Source organism: Gossypium arboreum, chromosome 4, assembly GCF_025698485.1.
Source record: "Gossypium arboreum isolate Shixiya-1 chromosome 4, ASM2569848v2, whole genome shotgun sequence".
In the NCBI taxonomy this organism is placed as follows: Eukaryota; Viridiplantae; Streptophyta; class Magnoliopsida; order Malvales; family Malvaceae; genus Gossypium; species Gossypium arboreum.
The window spans coordinates 17755754-17774354 of NC_069073.1; positions in this window are offsets into that span (position 1 = coordinate 17755754).

Sequence of the window (18601 nt, forward strand, 5' to 3'; positions counted from 1 at the left end):
ATTTGAAGAAAAAAATGGTATTAATATACTTTGAATTAAATTCTAATTTTTTTTATGATAAAACATTCATTGAGTCTAGTTTCAAAAAAAAAAAGCGTATCTTAATTTTGATTTTTGTAGGCCAAGATATAAATAATTTAGTGACTTCTACTCAAGTAGACAACCTTGTTAAGAGTATATGTTCAATTAGTGAAAAAAAAAATATTTCATACATATAGGCATGCTATACTAAAAGCCAAAGGTCCTCACATATATATATACATGTACATATAGGACGTGGAATGAAGAGGAGGAAGAAGAGGAAAAATAATAGAAGAGTTGTAATGCTAAGAAGTTTGTATAAGAGATGGAATTGCTAATATGTAACGGAAGTTAAAATGAACGTGTAAAGATTAGATTGACCTTTAGTGAAATTTTAAGTTTGGAAAGTGATCAAGAATGCATGAAAAATGAAATAAGGATGTTTAGATATTGTTCCATAAATGCTTAAAAGTTGATTTTTAGACCTCCTATTCCAAGTCTCAAGACATAAGAGCCAAAGTCTCAAGATAGGTAAATTTCAAATCTAAAATAACAGTTCCAGGGTCATGTCTCAAGACATGTACTTTTGTCTCGAGAAAAGCATATTTCGAACCAAAATTGCTACAGTACTAGAGTAATTTCTCGAGACATGTAGATTCTTGTTTCGAGACATACAAACTATGACATAAATTTTTCTTGTTTTGCTTTAAAAAAGACCCCGAACAACCTCCATTTGAAGCCAGGTCATAAAGAAAGTTTACAAATGGTACAAGAACATTTAAATAACCTTAAATAGGTCTGAATAATGAGTGGAACATGACCAAATAATTTAAAATTTAATGAAATGATTGCCTCTAAAATGTGAAAATTTTTACTCGAATTTAATTAGGAGCTTATATAAGGGATTTAAGTTCCAAGCTAAACAATTCATTTATCGTAGCAGGCCTCTAAAGGAAGACTGATCGATACAGGAATAATGGAAGAAGCAGATACACTAGAAACGGACGTGGCACCATTATTACACATCCCATCTTTAGAAGAAATTTTGCTTGAAAACTCATCCCTTGTATTATTTTTAGTTTCATTGAGTTCCATAATATCATCCTCTTTAGCTCTATACCTCGATGGTGAAGTAGAAAAAATGCCCAATTGACCATGCGGTGGGCCCATCTCTCCAATAGAAGCAATGTTTGTATTCGGGTAAAGGCACAAAATGTTGTTGGCCCATGTGTGTAGCAAGTTGACCTCCACTCAAAACCGGTTACTCGGGCCGAAAATTAGGAAAAGACAAGCAACGATTGTCAATCCTTGATTTATTCCTAGCCATATTTGAAGATCCAAATCCTTGAAATTTAGCCGCAAAATTTCAATCACCACTATCCCTGAATTCATGCCTTCACTGATGCTGTCGCCCTCTATAGCTGTACCGGACTTCATCATGAATACTTTCTGGCCAACCACGAACAATTTTGTCTCTGGCAACTCAATAGGCTTTTTCATTGTGCCCAATGGGCCCACAAGTCTAGCAAATTAGCGAGATGCGTCCATAGCTAATTGAGACTTCAAAGTATTGATCCCCTTAATTTGTAATCATCTTCTTGTGCGACAAGGCTTCGTTGATGTTGATACGAACACGAATTCACATATAGCTATTAAGGAAATTACGTCGACTACTTACATCATAGTCTAAGAAACTATTAATAACATTACCAGGATTTTTGACGAGACCCTCAAGAAAAAAACTGAGCAAGATCTATACTTAAACAAAAAAAAAAATTGCAAATAAAAATTCAATCTCATCGGGATTTTCACTTTTGGCCAATTGATGGATAAACAGGATACAATTATTGAATGACCATGAACCCCCGAAATCATCTTCCTCAAACCCACAATATCGAACAATTTAATAAGATAAAAACCATTTTCACCAATAGTCTTGATACTAACACCTTGAATTGAACGTCAAAGAGATAAGAGCGAATGTTCCATAGCATTAAAGTTGATGGCCCTTTCACCCACGAAACTTACCAACCAAGCAAAGGTCATAATCAATTTCTTCCCCATAGATTTCTTCAATGTTAACCACCAACTCAACATCTCCCTTCTCTTTAATTGAAAAACCCTTAAGCTCGGCCTCCTTACTCAAGTACAAAATACAACAAAAAAGAAAAATAATAAAGAGAATTGAAAAGCAATACAAACATGCACAACAATATTTAGAACTTGCACTCTAAATAGGTTTGAAAAAAAGAGAGAGTGAAATAACAAGGCAAGACAACAATTGGATACACTATTAGTGTACGAGTTTCATGCACAGTTAATGAATAATAAAATTGTAACATCCCGAATTAGGGCTTAGTCAGAACAGTGATTTCGGGACTACAAATCTGATAAAATAAAATTTGTTTTTTTTATATTTTTATAGTCTACAATTTCACGGGATGATTTCGTGAAAATTTCGTTCGAAAATTTTGATGTTTGGGCACTCAATTTGATCAAAAGAACTAAATTGTAAAAAGTGCAAAAGTTGAGTTCTACATGTTAGAGGTGTCTAATTGTTATGAAATTTTAAATTGGAGGCCCTTAAATGGTAATTAGACCATTGGATAATTTTTTGGACAAAAATGAACATGAAATGGGTGAAATAGAATATTTTTAAATTAGGGGTATTTTTGTAATCTAGTAATTAAAATGAATTAAAAACAAAATTAAAAGCCAATTTTTGTCCATCTTCTACCCCATGGCCGAAACTTGCATGGAGAAGACATAGCTAGGGTTTTTCAAGCTTCCAATCTCGATTGTAAGTCCCTTCTAGCCCCGTTTTTAATGATTTTTACATTTTTGAAATCCTCTAACAAGATCTACTCATTTCTACCCATGTTTTGAGCTAGGGTTTGTATTTAAAAATTTACCCATGGATGACATGCATGTGTTTTGATGTATGGTAGAATATGAATCCTCGGTGTGTAATAAACGACTTTTACTAAGTGATTTTCGGTGAAATTGTTAAAAAGGACCGTTTTGTAAAAGTTACAAAATTTATCATAAAAGTGTGATTTAGTGGAAATTAGGGGGTGCTACAGTTATGAAAATGATTCTTTTAGGCTTAAAATGCAAGGAAATTGAATAAAAATCATTTTACGAGACTAGAGGCCAAAGTGCAAATATGTGAAAGTTTAGGGATCAAAATGAAAATTTATAAAAGTATGATTTTTGGACTCATATGAATAATGACACTAATTATTAAGATAAATGTGGTATTATAGATCAAGGAAAATGAGATTCGGACATAGATTGGAAATGATGAGATTATGGACTAAATAAGAATATATAGTCGTATTTTAACCCGAGGTAAGTTCATGTGATTTTAATAATGCAATATTGTATTTGAATGCTAATGCTTCGATATTACACGAGTTGTAAGTATATATATGTGAATAATTTGATATTATGTGATTATTTTGATGATATAACATGTTCTTGATGTTTTGCTATTATGATGAAAATGTTGCAATGCCATGTGATTGTGAGATATTGCTATGTGAATGAAGCCACAATTTGAGTATGTCCGGTAAAGATTTGGAAGTTTGATGGAATATGATGTTTCTTTGAAACGAGTAAGTTCGTATGTAAATAATATTTCGATTCTTTTTATGTTATTATTTTTTATTATTATATGAGATGTGGCTACCTATAGAATGATCAATTGATGTAAACTATGAATCGGAATTGACTAAGAACGAGTTAGTAAAATGTTGAAAAGTGAAGAATTTCCCGATTGAACCTTCAGAATAGAAGAGATACAAATGATTCATTGTGAGTCACGTGTGTAGTACTAAGTGCAGGCTAATACGTGTATCAGATGGTTAAGTCACGTGTGTAGTACTAAGTACAGGCTACTACGTTTACCAGATTGATAGGTCGCATGTGTAGTACTAAATGCAGGCTACTATGTGTACCCGTTAACTTTGATCACGTGTGTAGTACTAAGTACAAGCTACTACATGTATTAGATGGTTAAGTCACGTGTGTAGTACTAAGTGTAGGCTACTACATGTACTAGATTGATCGGTCGCATGTGTAGTACTAAGTGCAGGCTACTATGCGTACCAGAGAGCTTCGGTTACAAGGGTGGTATATGCACAGGCCACTGGGTATCTGTTATTATTTCGATGAGTTCAACGGGAAATTTACTAAGTGAAAATACATATGTACATGACTATGTGATGAATAAGTGAAAATATATCTATATGAAAAGTTGTGAGCAATGTGCTCGATAGTTAAGCGAATCTTTTGGTAAGATAGAATGGAGTAAGTGAAATTATGTAAAAGTGAAATTTTGTAATAAAACAATTTTGGATAGCAGCAGTTGTGTGACTTTGAAAAATCACCAAAAATGGTAGAAATTGAATTAGAGGTTGAATAAGACACGAAATTAAATATCAACGAGTCTATTTTCTCATAAAAGAAACAGTGAAGGTAAAAGAATTTCATATTCTGTGATAATTGGATTTTTGTGAGATAGGGTCAGAATGATTTTGGAATCCCCTGTTCTAATTTCGGAAAATCATAAAAATTGTAAAAAAAAAAATCATGGGTCATAATTTGCATGATTAAAATCTTTAATGAGTTTAGTTCCTGGGGAAATTAGCAGTTCTCAATTTGGAGTCCCGTACCATAAGATAAATAATTTTTAGTGAAAAAAGGTCGAAACTGTCGGACAGTGAAATAGGGGTATATTTAATGAATAAAATGTACTTATTGGATAGACAAAAAATTCTTAAAATTTTATGGTAAGAATATATATGATTCTAGTTTCAGATAAAATTAACGGATCTTAATTTGGAGTTTCATAGCTCTGGATATAAATAAATTAGTAACTATGACTCGAGAAAACAACATGACCAAAAAATTAGCAAAAGTGTAATTATGATTACATTTTCATGGAATTATGTTGATAATTTGCTTATTATTTTCATATGGACTTACTAAGCTTTAAGCTTACTCCCTCCTCTCCATTTCCTTAGTGTTCTCAGGTCAGCTTGGGGTTGGAGACCGTCGAACGCAGCATCACACTATCAAGCCAACAACTCTGGAGTATTGTCATATGTGTATTAAATACTTTCAAGTGAGTGGCATGTTGATGTGATTCGGCTCGAGTGGTTGAGTCGAATTCATGTAGTTGCCCGATAGTAGACGAGAAGAGTCGTCGTGCCTTGAATTTTAGAAATAGAAGTGAATGGATAGGTTTGAATAAGCGGAAGGTTTCAAAGAAGTGTAGGATTAGTAATAGGTTCGGCAAGGGGTAGCAAAGATGGATGTTGGATAGATGGCTCGGTTTGGTGATAACAAGAAAGAAATTCGAAAGATGGGGATGGAAAACGAACTTAACGTCAAGAATGATTCAACACTAAAAAGTGTCACCCCGGTTCCTATATTGTTAAGGTGAAAGGATGGATAGAAGGATAGGTGAACGCCACACCAAGATTGGTGATAAGTTCAAACAAGGTCGATTAACACCACTAGCACAAACTAGATAAGTCTTTCGAAACTTGTACGAGATATGAGAGGAAGCAACCTCACAAGAACAATGTTCATTCAATAATTTGGAAAAAGTTATTTTACAAAGAAATGAGTAAACTATTTATAGACTAACTTGTGTAGCCAAATGGAAAAATTTGCTAGCTTAAAGACTAAGAAAATTCGGCCATGAACTAACTAGAATGTTCTAGAATGAAAACATTAATTAGCTAAGTCTTGATTCGGCTGATGGGAGTGTATTGGATAGCTTCATGTATAAGCAAAAGCACTTGGATGAATTGAAGCTTTGGAAGTTAAATGGATTGTCTAGGTTCAGCCATGGGATGCATGTAGCTTCCAAGAGGTGTCTCTTGGCCGAATAGGTGCATAGAAACTCCAAAGGTCCTCCCACATTCATTCGGCTATTCATGGAACTTGGAAGGGAGCTTAAATTTGGCCATACATGAACTTGCATTAAATGCCATGCATACATGCATGTGTGCCGTCCAAAGGAGATGTATTCTTTATATCCATTGCATGCAATTAATCCTCCATGTACATGAATATAATTCCTCCAAGCATTGAATCGAACCATGCATGAACCTTCTCATTCAATGAACAAACCCGTACATGCATCTAGCCATTAATGTACCTCCACATTTGGCTGAACCTACAAAAAAATAAAAACATAATTAAATAAAATATAATTATTCATATAATCATAATTTAAACAACAACTAGACAACTTAAATGACACTAACTAAATTCAGACATATTAATTAAAATCCAACTAGCATATTAAATTCGGCTAGCTCAAATAATCAAAAATACTTAATGGACTAATTTGAGCTAGGGAAATTGGCATGAGCTATAGCAAATTTAACTAAAAAAAAAGTTAAAACTTAAAAGAAAAGAAATGAGTTGAAACGAGCTAAAATCGAGCTCATACGAGCTGATACGAGCTCAAGTGAGCTGGTTGGAGCGGAATTGAGCTGGGGAGCTGGAGAGGAACTAAAGTCGGCTTGCAAAAGAGTGCATTGGGTCTTCAAAAGAGTGTCCATAGCTTCTCCAATGTCTAGGGCCTTGTTCTCTTCCAAAATGCGCATCACCAAGGCTGATAAAGCGTCTTGAAATTGTTTGGTTTGAGCTCGAGTCATGGGGCCTTTTGGATGCTCGATTAGTTCTTGATTTACATTCGAGGATGCCCCAGGCGTGCTTACATCTATGTATATTAAATACTTTCAAGTGAGTGGCATGTATAAGGACTAGTTTTTATGTTAGATGTTGTTATGATTACCCAAATGTATCCATGAGATGTTGCTTAAATGGTTATGGCTTGTAAGCCTAATTATTCTTACTATGTGTTAATGTTTGTGATGTGTTTATAATTGGTTGTTATGAATGATTAGTATAACACATGTACATGATGAATGCTCTAAGACCATTCGAGGTGGTCGTGGCCACAGAATGAATGTGTGGCATGGTAGTAAGTTGATAATGATTGAATATGGAAAATTGTAGAATGTGAATTGGAATATCTAACTTGGTGTAACATGAGTATAGGTAATAAACACATGTATGACAACATGTACATGCTTTAACGGAATTTTACTAAAAGATGATTAACCATTAAATTGATGTTATAATGTGTGTCTATAATGTGTATAAGTATGGGAGAGAATTAAGGACAACATAAGGCTTGGAAAATAGCCTAAGTGTTGGCTACATAGGCAGGGACACGGCCATGTGTCTCAGCCGTGTGGAGGACACGGGCTAGCACACGGACGTGTGGCTTGGCCTTGTTGTTTTGCTGATGTCATAAACAGAGAGTTACACGGCCTGAGGATAGGGCGTGTTGAAGACACACGAGCGTGTCCCTATGTCTACATGGGCGTGTGGCCCTGTAATTCATGAAAATTTCTCTAAGTTTTCCCAGAGCTTTCTAAAGTCCTCGGTTTAGTCCCGAACCACCTCAATGTATGTTTTAGGCCTCGAAGGCCTGTATAAGGGATGATCTACATGTGTTTGAAAAGTTTTAATTTGGATGAAATTTTATGGCCCGGTTTTGCATGTTTGTGAATGTTTAAGTCCGGTAATGCCTTGAACCCTGTCCTGGCTTTGGATACGAGTAAGGGGTGTTACAAAAATAATACCTCATCATTGGATAAAACAAAAGAAAAAGTAGTAGATGACTTATATATAAATACTAATAAATTTATTTAAACATAATTAAATATAAATATTAATTATAATTATTAGGATAAATCCCAAAACTACACATGAACTTTGTTCAATGTGCAATGTTATACATAAACTCGATTTTGTTCAATTTTATACATGACATTTTGATTTGACTCAATTTTCATAAATAACTAACAAAATTATCAATATAATATCATTTTACATTTGCAAATCACTTAAACAAAATAATTATACTTATCCAATAAAAAATAAATTGATGTATCTATTTCATTAAATGTATATAGTTGAATAAAATCAAAGTTTAATGTGTATAATTGCACAAAATCAAACTTCATGTATCAAAGTGCACATTGGATCAAAAGTCATGTATAATTTTGATATGTATCCCTAATCATTATTTCTCTAGTTTCCAGTTTAGAATTTATTGTTTAGGATTTAATGCTTAGGATTTATATCTAATTTTGAGTTTAGGGTTTAAGGTTTATATCGAGTTTTGAATTACAAATTACAAATTTTGAGTTTATTTTTAAATAAAGTTAGTTAGTATTTTATTTATAAGTCTTACTGTATTTTTCATTTCACTAGTGATGAAATGTCGTATTATTATTACTAGCAGTGCATGAGACTTATTCATTGAAGGCACATCAAATATTCACCCGAAAATCATACCACATAAGGTTAAAATAAGCTATAAGTCTTTGTACTCTTCATACATATGAAATGTAGTCTCTTGACTTTTATTTTTAGGAATTTAATCATTATACTTTTCAAATTTCAAAATTATGGTCCAATGGTTAAATGCGTAGGTGAAAAGCTTTTACAGGAGGCTCGAAGTCGTAGCTTGGGAGGATTACATCATCGACAAGATTAGAAGAGGGTATGAATAGTGAATTGCATTTGTTAATTATATTTTGGTCGTAGCTTATTCTGTTGTATATGTTTTGTTCAACAAATTATCAAAGGGGAAGATTGTTGGAATAACTAAGATGTGTTTGATGAAGCAACAACTTTCTGAAGCACTGCAACTATAACACCCCAAACTCGGCCTAGACGTTATGGCCGAATCTGGTAGCGTGTTGAAACTAAGTTGTTACGATAAAAACCATTTTCATTTGTCTACACTTGTTGACTCCAAAATCGCTTACTTATTTACTCAATTGTTTTAAAACACAATTCCTTGCGAAAGCTTTAGAAATCATCTAATTTATGAAAACCGAATTAAGTAGGTAAATCCGTCCATCTTAGAAAACCCCTTAATTTTAGAGAAAACTGTTTGTTTGTTGAGTTGTGTGGTTATTAAATCCACGAAACAGTCTAAAATCTGAAATAAAAGCAAACAATCCAAAAAGTCCAATCTATATAAAAAAATAACCTAGAAAATAATTAAGACATAAATACCAAAACTGAAATGAAAATGGTTTAAAAATAAGTGTGGCCACCGTCGAGTCCTCCGCTACACCAATCCGTCAAGTCTTGGGATTACTTGTGCACATTTAAACAAAATGGTGAGTTTACGTAAACTCAATGTGTAATCCCACAGAAAACAACAATGGCAAATCACAGTGCACAGTTAAAATAGTCTTGGGCTGAAGCCCTTTTCAATATCAGTAACAGTTTGGGCCTTAACCCATCTCAGTACAGTATCCAATATACAGTAAGGCCTTAGCCCATCACAGTATCAGTGTTAGTCATGTAGTATTTAGTAAAAAAGTCCTACCCAACCATCCTCTACACACCATCTCCGTCCAACCCTACACTCCATGTGGGGATTAAATCAACCCACCCATCCCTACACTCCAGGTAGTACCGAATGCGGCACAAAACAGTAATTTGTAGCCGAGTTGCCAATATTTTAGGCTGAAGAGCCTTTCAGTACACTTCCTCCAAATATATTCAACCCAACCCCATGCAATGCAACATACAAATCATGACATGTTATCTCATGATATCAGTACACATAACCAGTTCAGTATACATGCATACTATCATCATGCTCAATATATATATAAATCCAACAGTTAGTTCACACAATTAGGGGTCCAAGTAATACTTACCGACCCTACAGTAGGTTCACAGTCGACTTGGGCGAACCGTACAATATTATCAAACATTTCAGTAAAAATGGGCTCACACGCCCATGTGGGCCCACACGGCCTAGATTTTTCATCCACACGGCTTGGTCCAAAATCCTACACGCCCGTGTGGTTTACTCGTGTGGGCCCACTGGCCCAAATTAGTCTAGCCCGTGTGTCATACACGGCTTGCCTGGCCATCACAAGGCCGTGTCATGCACGCACGGTCTGGCCTTGTCGAACACACGCCTGTGTCAGGGCATACGGCTTACCACATGGGCGACCACACGCCTGTGTGGAGACGATAGTAAGGTTTTTGACTTTCATCGAAACCTCATTTTCTGTGCAATTGAGTACACAACTGTATCGTTTTTGATGCCTACACGCTTCCGAGCACTCCAGTACCTATAATTAACCAATATTTTACTCAATTAATTGTTTCACCAACTGAACTAAACCAATGCCGAAACGAGATAAACATCTTTCGAACAATGAAACCATTACCTTCTATCAAATAACAAGAATTTCACGCCCTTAAAACTTTGATGAACGATAACCCGCCCTTCGATAAGCCCTTAATCACCAAACGAATCCTTATTAACACTTGTCCAAATCAAAATTAAAGTTTAATAAAAAAACTAGACTTACCAAAAGAGCGATGAGGACGTTGCGCAGGAGGGCAGTAAAAGAGAGGTCAAAACAAGAAAAATAACAGTAAAGGAAAAGAAGAAAATGGCAGAGAGTTTTTGAGAAAGAAGAACTAGATTTTTGGAAAAAAAAGGGAAAAACTACCAGATATTCTCTAATCCCTTAAATCACTCCACTACTTCCCACACTATCCAACTACTCAGCTTTTTAATCCAACACAAACTCTTCTAGACGAGCAAGCAAAAATAATGCTCTTGCCTAGACTCGAACACATGACCTCCCTTACACAAACATTTCATTCAACCACCAGACCAGTAGGTCTATTCTGTTAATTATTTACCAACTGTAACTTAAAAGCCTTCTAACCCAAGATGGGGCTTTATTTAAAAGAAACCAAAATTTTCCCAAGTCATGGCTCAAACTTGGGACCTCCCACACATACCCAAAGTAGTTAACCACTGAAGCAAACAAGTATTTACGTCACACACCCACAAAAACAAAAATATATATTTTGGGGCGTTACAATTCTACCCCCTAAAAGAAAATTTCGTCCTCGAAATTTACCTGGTCAGAACAGATGAGGATACTGCTGACGCATAGCAACCTCAGGCTCCCACGTAACCTCCTTATTGCTATGATTCTACCACAGCACCTTTACTAATTGAATAGACATCATCCGAAGAACTTTTACATATTGATCTAGAATCTAAACTGGCTCCTCTTCGAAGGTCAGATCTGGCTTAACCTCAATTTCCTCCACAGGGACAATATGAGTAGGATCAAAGCGGTAGCGCCTCAACATCGAGACGTGGAATGCGTCATGAATGCGGTCTAGCTCTGAAGGTAACTCCAACTGATAAGTGAATAGTGCCACTTGCTTCAAAATCCGGTAAGGCCCAATAAACCTAGGGCTTAGCTTGCGCTTCCGATCAAACCTCAGAATCTTTTTCCATGGTGAAACCTTGAGAAATACGAAGTCCTTCATAGAATACTCAATCTTGCATTTTCTCAAATCCGCATAAGACTTCTGTCTATCAGATGCTGCTTTCAAACGATCCTGAATCAGTCTAACCTTGTCCTTTGTCTCAGAAACCAATTCAGGACCCAGAACACACCGCTTGCCTAACTCAGTCCAACATAAGGGAGTGCGAAGCTTATGACCATATGGTGCCTCATAAGGTACCATCTAGATGCTGGACTAATAACTATTATTATAGGCAAACTCCACTAACGGCAGATAGTCCTCTAACTGCCTCTGAAATAAAAAACACAGCTCCTCAACATGTCCTCCAGTATCTGAATCACCCTCTCAGACCTTCAGTCTGAGGATGGAATGCAATACTGAAGTCCAACCTTGAACATAGAGCCTCATGCAACTTTCTCCAAAACCAAGACATGAAACGAGGATTCCTATCAGAAATGATCCAAACCAATACACCATGCAGTCTCACTATCTTAGAGATATAAAGCTTTGCCTGCTTCTGTAGAGAATAGTTAGTATGAACTGAATTGAAGTGTCCGAACTTGGTCAATCAATCCACGATGACCCATACTGAGTCCTTCCTAGTGAGTGTTAGGGGCAACCCACTTACGAAGTCCATAGTTACATGCTTTCGTTTCCAAACAGGAATCTTAACTGACTGTAGCTAACTCAAAGGTAACTGATGCTCAGCCTTAGCTTGCTGTTACATCAAACATTTAGCCACAAAATTGGCAACTTCCCGTTTCATTTCTGGGCACCAGTACAACTCCCAAAGGTCTCGGTACATCTTAGTCCCACTAAGATACATAGCATAAGGGCTACTATACGCCTCCCTCAATATGGACTGCCTCAATTCGGTGTCATTCGGCATACAAATTCGTCCACGAAAGCATAACACACCCTCAGAGTTCAACCCAAAATCTGTAGTGCTACCACTCTCAATCTATCGGAATCGAGGACCAAAAGACTCGTCCTGCAATTGTTTACCCTTAATCTGATCTATTTAAACCGGTTTAACCTGAAGCTCAGCCAATAGACTACCATCATCAAATAAATTGAGGCGTGAAAACATCGCTCTTAACTCGATCATAGCTTTACGACTCAGTGCATCGGCCACCATGTTGGCCTTGCCAGGGTGGTACTCAATGGTACAATCATAATCCTTAAGCAACTCAACCTATCTACGCTACCTGAGATTCAGCTCCTTCTGAGTAAGGAGGCACCTGAGCCTCTTGTGATAGGTGTAGATGATACACTTCTCACCATACAGATAGTGCCACCAAAATTTTAGAGAAAAAACTATGGCGGCCCACTCCAGATCGTGTGTCAGATAGTTCACCTAATGCGTTTTAAGCTAACGAGACGCATATGCTACTACCTTACCATCCTGCATCAACACACATCCCAAACTGACATGTGATGCATCACTATAAACCGTGAACTCCTTGCTAGGTTCAGGCTGTATTAGAATAGGAGTCTCAGTCAGTACGGTCTTAAGCTTCTCAAAGCTCTCTTGCTACGCATCTGTCCAAACAAACAATATACCCTTATGTAGCAGCTTAGTTAAGGGCACCGCAATCAGTAAAAAACCTTCCACAAACTGCCGGTAATAACCTACCAGCCCAGAAAACTACGGATCTCAAACACATTCTTAGGCTATTTCCAATCCATTAAAGCCTAAATCTTTTGAGGATCGACTCGAATCCCCTTAGCAGGCACCATATGACCCAGAAATGTCACTTCACCTAACCAGAACTCGCACTTGCTAAACTTAGCATAGAGCTGCTTTTCTTTCAAAATCTGAAGAACAATCCTAACGTGCTCATTATGCTCATCCTCAGTCCTCGAATAAACTAATATTTCATCGATGAACACCACCACAAACCAATCCAGGTAGGGCTGAAATACTCGGTTCATCTGGTCCATGAAAGCTGCCGGTGCATTAGTCAGTCCAAATGGCATCACTAGGAACTCATAGTGACCATAACGAGTCCTAAATGCCATTTATATACATCAGCTTCCTTTACCCTCAACTGATGATACTTAGATTGCAAATCAATCTTGGAGAATACAAAAGCCCCTCGAAGCTGGTCAAACAGATCATCAATCCTCGGAAGTGGATACTTGTTCTTAATGGTCAACTTGTTCAGCTGACGGTAGTCGATACATATCTACATGGATCAATCCTTGTTCTTTACAAATAGTACTGGTGCTCCCTACAGAGACTCACTAGGGCAGATGAACCCATGATCTAATAACTCCTAAATCTAAGCCTTAATCTTCGTAGGCTCTTTCGGTGCCATTCAATAGTGAACGATAGACACAGAAACTGTACTAAGAAAGAGCTCAATCCCAAACTCTACTTCTCAAGTCGGAGGTAAACCTAGTAGCTCGTCAAGAAAAACGTCTAAAAAATCCCTTACAGTGCGGATATCCTTTATAGTAGAGTCCCCAGAAGCAAAAACACCCAAGTAGGCCAAGTACGCCTCAGATCCCTTGCAAACTAATTTCTCAGCTACCAGTGCAGAGATCACGTTAGCCAAGTAGTTTCGATGTTCTCCAATCACGACTACCTCATCATCCTCCTCAGTTCTCAATACAACCCTCTTAGTCGCACAGTCCAAGTTGACATGATGCTTGACCAACCAGTCCATCCCCAATATTAAGTCAAACTCCCCAAACGAAAGCTCCATTAAGTCAACCAAGAAGATCACCTCTTGAACCTCTAAGGTATATCTTTGGATAGCTTATTAACCCTTATAGACTGTCCTAACGGACTCAGTACAGTAACCTCACTAGTAGTGCTCTCAACCAAAATCTCTAAGTTTTCAGATATGTTGTACCTATGTATGAGTGAGTAGACCCTATATCTATAAATGGAAGATATGGTACATTAAAGATAAGAAACGTACCAAGGATAACATCTGGAGCATCTTTGTCCTTTCGGCGATGGGCAGCATAAACAAGAGCAGGCTACCTCGCTTCAGTCTGTCCAGCATCTCTGCCCAGTGCTCTCTGTCCACAGCCTATACCGTTACCACCCCTAGCTTGACCACGGACTCTTGCTATCCTCTGTGGTTATACAGTACCAGTACCCTGAGCTTACATCTGATCGGCCCTCAACGGATACTCCCTAATACAGTGATCCAATGATACACACCTCAGACACGCCTCAGTCTTCCTCCAACACTCGCCCTGGTGGTGTCTACCACAATCAACACACGGTTGTTGTCCTATAGCAGCAACAAGAGGCCCAGCTCTAATTGACCCATCAGCTCTTGCCTTTTTCTTAGGCCTCTATACAGAACTCAAGGGCTCTGAATCCTTCTTGTTCCTACCTCTCTCTCTGTCGCAGTCTTGGCACTCAGCGCCCTTAACTTACTCGATGATCTTCACTTTCTCAACCAGTAAAGAAAATTCACGTTCTCTCTACGGAGCTATCAGGACTCTTACTTTATCCCTAAGGCCTTCCTTAAAGCGGACACACCGCTCATACTCAGTCACCACTATACATCACACATAGCGGTTCAGTTGCAAGAATTCGGTCTCATACTCGGCCACAGATCGATCTCCCTAAGTAAGGTTCAGGAACTCCCTCCTACGGCAACCCACGTAGCTTGCTCCCATATATTTCCCCTGAAAGAACTCTCAGGTCAGATGTTCGGGCAGAGTGCCTCCTTAACAGTAAGCCACCACTAATAAGCCTCATTACACAGCAGTGAGACTGCACCCATTAGTTTCTACTTGAGGGTGCAGTCTAGATCATCCATGATCCTCTCTGTGGCCTCAATCCAATACTCAGCCACATTAGGGGCGACTCTAGTGACACCCCTGAAGAGCTTAGCTCCATTGGACTGAAGTCGTTCTGTAACCGACCCTCGGCCCCCAGATCCAGTATTGGGCCCAATGACCCTCTCCAAAATCCTTAACATGGCTTGGGATAGTGCGTCGTCCCCAGCCATACGGTCTTGTGACCCAGTCTCAGTAACAGGCGACACTGAAGTCTCGCTAGTGTCCAAATTTGGCATGCTACCCAGAGAAGAGGACCTAGCTCAAGCCCCTCTACGGTCTCTACCTCGGCCTCTAGTTGTAATAACCCGAATTTTGCGGTTATCGAAAAAGTGTATTTTCGAGTCTTCGTTACTAAAATAAAAAAAAAAGGATTCGTAAATATTTATCAAAAATATTTAAAAAGTTCAGAGTGGTTAATTAGAGTTTAATTAAGTGAATTTAGCTTAATTAAGGATAATTGGATAAAAGGATTAAATTGAATAAAGTGTGAAAGTTTAATTATAGATTAAAAGAAAATAAAAGGACCAAAATGGCAATTATGCCATTTAGCATAAGTGAGGACATATAAAATAAAAATCTAAGATTTTTACTTAGATTTTAATTAATATATATATATATATATATTAGTAATAAATGATATTAAATTAATTGATTATAATTATATTATAAGATATTTATATGATAAACAAATTAATATAAAGACAAATGTATAGTAAATAAAATATACAAGTGTATGGATAAAAATACATACATTTGTAATACATGTATTAGATATTAAATAGATATTTATTAATTAAATAATTATATTATAAGATTTTATATGATAAATATATTAAATAATGACAAATGTATGGTTATAAATGGATACAAATGTACTAATAATATACACATGAATAAATAAATAATACTTATTATTCAAGTATAAATACATGTTGTATATATAAAAAAAAGGAAAAAAAAAGAAAGGAGAGAAATAAAGAAACAAAGCAAACGAAACAGAAAGCAGGGGAAGGAAAGAAAGAAAAAGAGAAAAGAAAGAAGAAAAGGGAAAATCGAAGGTGTGAAGCTTGGAAGTTTAATAGGTAAGTCAATTGAGCCCTTTTTACTTAATTTTTATATTTGAGAAGCTTTGGACAAGATTTTGATGAGATTAAGTTGATATTTTGAAAGATATTAGATTTTTAGATACTGTTTATGTTGAGTAAAATGATGAAATAAGGGTTAAATTGATAGAAATTCAAGTTAGAAATGAAATAAGGATTGAATTGTAAAGTAATTCATAAGTTTTATGTTGAAGGGCTAATTTCAGGAAATTTTGAAACTAGTTAAATAAGCTGAAAATTTAGTAGTTAAATTTGAGTTGGGATGGAACTTGAATAGAAATAGAGTATGAATTAAGTTAGTAAAATTAATGGAAATTGATTTTAGGACATAATTGTGAAAATGTTGGAATTAAAGTCTAGTGCTGAAATTATGATTTGCAAAAGTTGTAAAGTAGTTTAAAGTGATAGAATAAATTGTTAATTGAGAAAAATCAGCTCAATTGAGAGGCTAATTGAGTAGGGACGAAATTGTTATTTATTAAAGCTTAAGGGAAAAATGGTAATAAACAACTTGCACTAAAACAATATTGGACAGCAGCAGTAGACTAACTTTGAAAAATCACCATAAATTGTAGAAATCGAATTAGAAGATGAAAAAATATGAAATTAAAGCTTATTGAGTCTAGTTTCTTATAGAAGAAATGGTGTAAGCAATGGATTATAAATCATGAGATATAATAAATTTTGTGAGACAACATCAGAATGATTTTGGGTTCCCCTATTTTGGTTTTCAAAAATCATAAAAAATTGGATAAACATAATTATGGGCTTAAATTTATATGTTTAGAATCTTGAATGAGTCTAGTTTCAAGAAAAATAAACGGGAACATCATTAGAATTCTGTACGAGAAGATAATTAATTTTTAGTGAAGAAGGGTCACGACTGTCAGACAGCAGAATAGGGGTAAATTTAAAGAATAAACTGTACTTATTGACTAAACAAAAAATTTTGAAATTTTTTTTGTAAGAAGATATATGAGTCTAGTTTCATAGAAAATTAGTGGATATTAATTTTGAGTTCTAGAGCTCCAGATATAAATAATTTAGTGACTATGACACAGATGGACAGCTTGAATATTCATAAAAGTAAATAATAAAAATTATAGATTATGTTACTTACAAGTGTGTTATATACATTAAGGATGTGGAATGGAGAGGAGGAGGAGGAAAATATATATGAATATCCAGCTAGCATGGCTAATTTGCATGTTTTAGGCTTAAGGACTAAATTGAATAAAAGTAAAACTTCAGGGGCAGTTTTGTAAAAATGTCAAAATGATCAAATTGAAAGGAATGAATTGTTTTATTATCTTAATTAATAAATTGAATGAAATTTTCAATTTAATATCGGGTGAAAATTGGGAAAATGGTAAATTACCAAAATGTCCCTAAATCTTGATATTTCTACAATTTCGCCAGGTAAGTTTATGTAACTTGTATTATATTCTTAAATGCTTGGAATGTATATGAATGTTCATTGTATGAAAATTGATAAAACATTGATATATTTGATAAAAATGGGAAGAAATCCCGGTTGAATGAAAGGAAAATTCGATGGATCTCTGAAAAGGAATTGACGGTAAAAGGATCTAGCCAGACGGGTGATCCTATCTGATATAGGCCTCCCAAGAATATGTGGAAAATAGATTTAGCCCGGACGGTAATCCGAATTAGGGTCTCAATTTAGCTTGGATCGGTAATTCAGATCCAAGCTCATTAGAGTAATTGTCGTTGCGAGGATTTAGCCTGACCGGTAATCCCAACAATACTCTATGAGTTTATATTACAGGATTTAGCTTTGGATGGTAATCCCACTGTAAGGATGAGGTTCGCGAGAGTGTGCTCTCTGATATGAAATGTGTAAGACCATGGTTGAAAGATACCATGGCAACTTGATATGAAATGTGTAAGACCATGGTTGAAAGATACCATGGCAACCTGATATGAAATGTGTAAGACAATGGTTGAAAGTACCATGGCAACCTGATATGAAATGTGTAAGACCATGGTTGAAAGATACCATGGCAGCCTGATATGAAATGTGTAAGACCATGGTTGAAAGATACCATGGCAACCATGGCAGCGTAACATGAAATGAATAAGACCATGGCTGAAAGATACCATGGCAACATGACAGAAAATGTGTAAGACCATAGTTGAAAGACACTATGGCATCATGTCAAAGATAAATAAGACCGTGGAAGAGAGACGCCAAGATATCTGTTGAACAACTAATATTCAGGTAATATGTACCAGATGAC